Here is an 8,345-nt window from a genome sequence, read left to right on the forward strand (position 1 = left end):
TATAAAGGTGGAAATATACATTGGAAACGTTTAGTTTAGCTGTTAATGAAGTTTCGTTTTTTTAGTGCTGAAAATTCATTGTCTGCTGGCGCTGTACACTTTTTCTAAGTGTTGCAATATCTCATGAAGGAAATACTGGACAATCAAATTTATGACTTTCCAGGCTTCAGGATGCCTTTCTACACTATATAAAGGTGGAAATTTACATTGGAAACGTTTGGTTTAGCTGTTATAAAAGTTTGTTTTTTTAGTGCTGTAAATACATTTTCAGCTCGCGCTGTACACATTTGCTATGAGAGGCATTATCTCATAAGGGAAATATTGGACAATCAAATTAATGACTGCCCAGGCTTCAGGATGTCTTTTTACACTATATAAAGGTGGAAATTTACATTGGAAACGTTTGGTTTAGCTGTTATAAAAGTTTGGTTTTTTAGTGCTTAAAATGCATTTTCAGCTCGCACTGTACACATTTGCTATGTGAGGCATTATCTCATAAGGGAAATACTGGACAATCAAATTAATGACTTCCCAGGCTTCAGGATGCCTTTTTACACTCTATAAAGGTGGAAATTTACATTGGAAACGTTTGGTTTAGCTGTTATAAAAGTTTGTTTTTTTCGTGCTGTAAATGCATTTTCAGCTCGCGCTGTACACATTTGCAATGAGAGGCATTATCTCATAAGGGAAATATTGGACAATCAAATTAATGACTGCCCAGGCTTCAGGATGTCTTTTTACACTATATAAAGGTGGAAATTTACATTGGAAACGTTTGGTTTAGCTGTTAATGAAGTTTCGTTTTTTTATTGCTGAAAATTCATTGTCTGCTGGCGCTGTACACTTTTTCTAAGTTTTGCAATATCTCATGTAGGAAATACTGGACAATCAAATTAATGACTTTCCAGGCTTCAGGATGCCTTTCTACACTTTATAAAGGTGGAAATTTACATTGGAAACGTTTGGTTTAGCTGTTATAAAAGTTTGGTTTTTTAGTGCTGAAAATGCATTTTCAGCTCGCACTGTACACATTTGCTATGTGAGGCATTATCTCATAAGGGAAATACTGGACAATCAAATTAATGACTTTCCAGGCTTCAGGATGCCTTTCTACACTATATAAAGGTGGAAATGTACATTGGAAACGTTTGGTTTAGCTGTTATAAAAGTTTGTTTTTTTAGTGCTGTAAATGCATTTTCAGCTCGCGCTGTACACATTTACTATGAGAGGCATTATCTCATAAGGGAAATATTGGACAATCAAATGAATGACTGCCCAGGCTTCAGGATGTCTTTTTACACTATATAAAGGTGGAAATATACATTGGAAACGTTTAGTTTAGCTGTTAATGAAGTTTCGTTTTTTTAGTGCTGAAAATTCATTGTCTGCTGGCGCTGTACACTTTTTCCAAGTGTTGCAATATCTCATGAAGGAAATACTGGACAATCAAATTAATGACTTTCCAGGCTTCAGGATGCCTTTCTACACTATATAAAGGTAGAAATTTACATTGGAAACGTTTGGTTTAGCTGTTATAAAAGTTTGGTTTTTTAGTGCAGTAAATGCATTTTCAGCTCGCGCTGTACACATTTGCTATGAGAGGCATTATCTCATAAGGGAAATATTGGACAATCAAATTAATGACTGCCCAGGCTTCAGGATGTCTTTTTACACTATATAAAGGTGGAAATTTACATTGGAAACGTTTAGTTTAGCTGTTATTAAAGTTTGTTTTTTTAGTGCTGTAAATGCATTTTCAGCTCGCGCTGTACACATTTGCTATGTGAGGCATTATCTCATAAGGGAAATACTGGACAATCAAATTAATGACTGCCCAGGCTTCAGGATGTCTTTTTACACTATATAAAGGTGGAAATTTACATTGGAAACGTTTGGTTTAGCTGTTATAAAAGTTTGGTTTTTTAGTGCTGAAAATGCATTTTCAGCTCGCACTGTACACATTTGCTATGTGAGGCATTATCTCATAAGGGAAATACTGGACAATCAAATTAATGACTTCCCAGGCTTCAGGATGCCTTTTTACACTCTATAAATGTGGAAATTTACATTGGAAACGTTTGGTTTAGCTGTTAATGAAGTTTCGTTTTTTTAGTGCTGAAAATTCATTGTCTGCTGGCGCTGTACACTTTTTCTAAGTGTTGCAATATCTCATGAAGGAAATACTGGACAATCAAATTAATGACTTTCCAGGCTTCAGGATGCCTTTCTACACTATATAAAGGTGAAAATTTACATTGGAAACGTTTGGTTTAGCTGTTATAAAAGTTTGGTTTTTTAGTGCTTAAAATGCATTTTCAGCTCGCACTGTACACATTTGCTATGTGAGGCATTATCTCATAAGGGAAATACTGGACAATCAAATTAATGACTGCCCAGGCTTCAGGATGTCTTTTTACACTATATAAAGGTGGAAATATACATTGGAAACGTTTAGTTTAGCTGTTAATGAAGTTTCGTTTTTTTAGTGCTGAAAATTCATTGTCTGCTGGCGCTGTACACTTTTTCTAAGTGTTGCAATATCTCATGAAGGAAATACTGGACAATCAAATTTATGACTTTCCAGGCTTCAGGATGCCTTTCTACACTATATAAAGGTGGAAATTTACATTGGAAACGTTTGGTTTAGCTGTTATAAAAGTTTGTTTTTTTAGTGCTGTAAATACATTTTCAGCTCGCGCTGTACACATTTGCTATGAGAGGCATTATCTCATAAGGGAAATATTGGACAATCAAATTAATGACTGCCCAGGCTTCAGGATGTCTTTTTACACTATATAAAGGTGGAAATTTACATTGGAAACGTTTGGTTTAGCTGTTATAAAAGTTTGTTTTTTTAGTGCAGTAAATGCATTTTCAGCTCGCGCTGTACACATTTGCTATGAGAGGCATTATCTCATAAGGGAAATATTGGACAATCAAATTAATGACTGCCCAGGCTTCAGGATGTCTTTTTACACTATATAAAGGTGGAAATTTACATTGGAAACGTTTAGTTTAGCTGTTATTAAAGTTTGTTTTTTTAGTGCTGTAAATGCATTTTCAGCTCGCGCTGTACACATTTGCTATGTGAGGCATTATCTCATAAGGGAAATACTGGACAATCAAATTAATGACTGCCCAGGCTTCAGGATGTCTTTTTACACTATATAAAGGTGGAAATTTACATTGGAAACGTTTGGTTTAGCTGTTATAAAAGTTTGGTTTTTTAGTGCTGAAAATGCATTTTCAGCTCGCACTGTACACATTTGCTATGTGAGGCATTATCTCATAAGGGAAATACTGGACAATCAAATTAATGACTTCCCAGGCTTCAGGATGCCTTTTTACACTCTATAAATGTGGAAATTTACATTGGAAACGTTTGGTTTAGCTGTTAATGAAGTTTCGTTTTTTTAGTGCTGAAAATTCATTGTCTGCTGGCGCTGTACACTTTTTCTAAGTGTTGCAATATCTCATGAAGGAAATACTGGACAATCAAATTAATGACTTTCCAGGCTTCAGGGTGCCTTTCTACACTATATAAAGGTGGAAATTTACATTTGAAACGTTTGGTTTAGCTGTTATAAAAGTTTGGTTTTTTAGTGCTGTAAATGCATTTTCAGCTCGCACTGTACACATTTGCTATGAGAGGCATTATCTCATAAGGGAAATATTGGACAATCAAATTAATGACTGCCCAGGCTTCAGGATGTCTTTTTACACTATATAAAGGTGGAAATTTACATTGGAAACGTTTGGTTTAGCTGTTATAAAAGTTTGGTTTTTTAGTGCTTAAAATGCATTTTCAGCTCGCACTGTACACATTTGCTATGTGAGGCATTATCTCATAAGGGAAATACTGGACAATCAAATTAATGACTGCCCAGGCTTCAGGATGTCTTTTTACACTATATAAAGGTGGAAATATACATTGGAAACGTTTAGTTTAGCTGTTAATGAAGTTTCGTTTTTTTAGTGCTGAAAATTCATTGTCTGCTGGCGCTGTACACTTTTTCTAAGTGTTGCAATATCTCATGAAGGAAATACTGGACAATCAAATTTATGACTTTCCAGGCTTCAGGATGCCTTTCTACACTATATAAAGGTGGAAATTTACATTGGAAACGTTTGGTTTAGCTGTTATAAAAGTTTGTTTTTTTAGTGCTGTAAATACATTTTCAGCTCGCGCTGTACACATTTGCTATGAGAGGCATTATCTCATAAGGGAAATATTGGACAATCAAATTAATGACTGCCCAGGCTTCAGGATGTCTTTTTACACTATATAAAGGTGGAAATTTACATTGGAAACGTTTGGTTTAGCTGTTATAAAAGTTTGGTTTTTTTAGTGCTTAAAATGCATTTTCAGCTCGCACTGTACACATTTGCTATGTGAGGCATTATCTCATAAGGGAAATACTGGACAATCAAATTAATGACTTCCCAGGCTTCAGGATGCCTTTTTACACTCTATAAAGGTGGAAATTTACATTGGAAACGTTTGGTTTAGCTGTTATAAAAGTTTGTTTTTTTCGTGCTGTAAATGCATTTTCAGCTCGCGCTGTACACATTTGCAATGAGAGGCATTATCTCATAAGGGAAATATTGGACAATCAAATTAATGACTGCCCAGGCTTCAGGATGTCTTTTTACACTATATAAAGGTGGAAATTTACATTGGAAACGTTTAGTTTAGCTGTTAATGAAGTTTCGTTTTTTTTAGTGCTGAAAATTCATTGTCTGCTGGCGCTGTACACTTTTTCTAAGTGTTGCAATATCTCATGAAGGAAATACTGGACAATCAAATTAATGACTTTCCAGGCTTCAGGATGCCTTTCTACACTATATAAAGGTGGAAATTTACATTGGAAACGTTTGGTTTAGCTGTTATAAAAGTTTGGTTTTTTAGTGCTGTAAATGCATTTTCAGCTCGCGCTGTACACATTTGCTATGAGAGGCATTATCTCATAAGGGAAATATTGGACAATCAAATTAATGACTGCCCAGGCTTCAGGATGTCTTTTTACACTATATAAAGGTGGAAATTTACATTGGAAACGTTTGGTTTAGCTGTTATAAAAGTTTGGTTTTTTAGTGCTGTAAATGCATTTTCAGCTCGCGCTGTACACATTTGCTATGTGAGGCATTATCTCATAAGGGAAATACTGGACAATCAAATTAATGACTGCCCAGGCTTCAGGATGTCTTTTTACACTATATAAAGGTGGAAATTTACATTGGAAACGTTTGGTTTAGCTGTTATAAAAGTTTGTTTTTTTAGTGCAGTAAATGCATTTTCAGCTCGCGCTGTACACATTTGCTATGAGAGGCATTATCTCATAAGGGAAATACTGGACAATCAAATTAATGACTGCCCAGGCTTCAGGATGCCTTTCTACACTATATAAAGGTGGAAATGTACATTGGAAACGTTTGGTTTAGCTGTTATAAAAGTTTGTTTTTTTAGTGCTGTAAATGCATTTTCAGCTCGCGCTGTACACATTTACTATGAGAGGCATTATCTCATAAGGGAAATATTGGACAATCAAATGAATGACTGCCCAGGCTTCAGGATGTCTTTTTACACTATATAAAGGTGGAAATATACATTGGAAACGTTTAGTTTAGCTGTTAATGAAGTTTCGTTTTTTTAGTGCTGAAAATTCATTGTCTGCTGGCGCTGTACACTTTTTCCAAGTGTTGCAATATCTCATGAAGGAAATACTGGACAATCAAATTAATGACTTTCCAGGCTTCAGGATGCCTTTCTACACTATATAAAGGTAGAAATTTACATTGGAAACGTTTGGTTTAACTGTTATAAAAGTTTGGTTTTTTAGTGCAGTAAATGCATTTTCAGCTCGCGCTGTACACATTTGCTATGAGAGGCATTATCTCATAAGGGAAATATTGGACAATCAAATTAATGACTGCCCAGGCTTCAGGATGTCTTTTTACACTATATAAAGGTGGAAATTTACATTGGAAACGTTTAGTTTAGCTGTTATTAAAGTTTGTTTTTTTAGTGCTGTAAATGCATTTTCAGCTCGCGCTGTACACATTTGCTATGTGAGGCATTATCTCATAAGGGAAATACTGGACAATCAAATTAATGACTGCCCAGGCTTCAGGATGTCTTTTTACACTATATAAAGGTGGAAATTTACATTGGAAACGTTTGGTTTAGCTGTTATAAAAGTTTGGTTTTTTAGTGCTGAAAATGCATTTTCAGCTCGCACTGTACACATTTGCTATGTGAGGCATTATCTCATAAGGGAAATACTGGACAATCAAATTAATGACTTCCCAGGCTTCAGGATGCCTTTTTACACTCTATAAATGTGGAAATTTACATTGGAAACGTTTGGTTTAGCTGTTAATGAAGTTTCGTTTTTTTAGTGCTGAAAATTCATTGTCTGCTGGCGCTGTACACTTTTTCTAAGTGTTGCAATATCTCATGAAGGAAATACTGGACAATCAAATTAATGACTTTCCAGGCTTCAGGATGCCTTTCTACACTATATAAAGGTGAAAATTTACATTGGAAACGTTTGGTTTAGCTGTTATAAAAGTTTGGTTTTTTAGTGCTTAAAATGCATTTTCAGCTCGCACTGTACACATTTGCTATGTGAGGCATTATCTCATAAGGGAAATACTGGACAATCAAATTAATGACTGCCCAGGCTTCAGGATGTCTTTTTACACTATATAAAGGTGGAAATATACATTGAAAACGTTTAGTTTAGCTGTTAATGAAGTTTCGTTTTTTTAGTGCTGAAAATTCATTGTCTGCTGGCGCTGTACACTTTTTCTAAGTGTTGCAATATCTCATGAAGGAAATACTGGACAATCAAATTTATGACTTTCCAGGCTTCAGGATGCCTTTCTACACTATATAAAGGTGGAAATTTACATTGGAAACGTTTGGTTTAGCTGTTATAAAAGTTTGTTTTTTTAGTGCTGTAAATACATTTTCAGCTCGCGCTGTACACATTTGCTATGAGAGGCATTATCTCATAAGGGAAATATTGGACAATCAAATTAATGACTGCCCAGGCTTCAGGATGTCTTTTTACACTATATAAAGGTGGAAATTTACATTGGAAACGTTTGGTTTAGCTGTTATAAAAGTTTGTTTTTTTAGTGCAGTAAATGCATTTTCAGCTCGCGCTGTACACATTTGCTATGAGAGGCATTATCTCATAAGGGAAATATTGGACAATCAAATTAATGACTGCCCAGGCTTCAGGATGTCTTTTTACACTATATAAAGGTGGAAATTTACATTGGAAACGTTTAGTTTAGCTGTTATTAAAGTTTGTTTTTTTAGTGCTGTAAATGCATTTTCAGCTCGCGCTGTACACATTTGCTATGTGAGGCATTATCTCATAAGGGAAATACTGGACAATCAAATTAATGACTGCCCAGGCTTCAGGATGTCTTTTTACACTATATAAAGGTGGAAATTTACATTGGAAACGTTTGGTTTAGCTGTTATAAAAGTTTGGTTTTTTAGTGCTGAAAATGCATTTTCAGCTCGCACTGTACACATTTGCTATGTGAGGCATTATCTCATAAGGGAAATACTGGACAATCAAATTAATGACTTCCCAGGCTTCAGGATGCCTTTTTACACTCTATAAATGTGGAAATTTACATTGGAAACGTTTGGTTTAGCTGTTAATGAAGTTTCGTTTTTTTAGTGCTGAAAATTCATTGTCTGCTGGCGCTGTACACTTTTTCTAAGTGTTGCAATATCTCATGAAGGAAATACTGGACAATCAAATTAATGACTTTCCAGGCTTCAGGATGCCTTTCTACACTATATAAAGGTGGAAATTTACATTTGAAACGTTTGGTTTAGCTGTTATAAAAGTTTGGTTTTTTAGTGCTGTAAATGCATTTTCAGCTCGCACTGTACACATTTGCTATGAGAGGCATTATCTCATAAGGGAAATATTGGACAATCAAATTAATGACTGCCCAGGCTTCAGGATGTCTTTTTACACTATATAAAGGTGGAAATTTACATTGGAAACGTTTGGTTTAGCTGTTATAAAAGTTTGGTTTTTTAGTGCTTAAAATGCATTTTCAGCTCGCACTGTACACATTTGCTATGTGAGGCATTATCTCATAAGGGAAATACTGGACAATCAAATTAATGACTGCCCAGGCTTCAGGATGTCTTTTTACACTATATAAAGGTGGAAATATACATTGGAAACGTTTAGTTTAGCTGTTAATGAAGTTTCGTTTTTTTAGTGCTGAAAATTCATTGTCTGCTGGCGCTGTACACTTTTTCTAAGTGTTGCAATATCTCATGAAGGAAATACTGGACAATCAA

Source organism: Idiotropiscis lumnitzeri, unplaced genomic scaffold (assembly GCF_059441095.1).
Source record: "Idiotropiscis lumnitzeri isolate Australia: NSW breed Sydney's pygmy pipehorse unplaced genomic scaffold, RoL_Ilum_1.0 HiC_scaffold_73, whole genome shotgun sequence".
In the NCBI taxonomy this organism is placed as follows: domain Eukaryota; kingdom Metazoa; phylum Chordata; class Actinopteri; order Syngnathiformes; family Syngnathidae; genus Idiotropiscis; species Idiotropiscis lumnitzeri.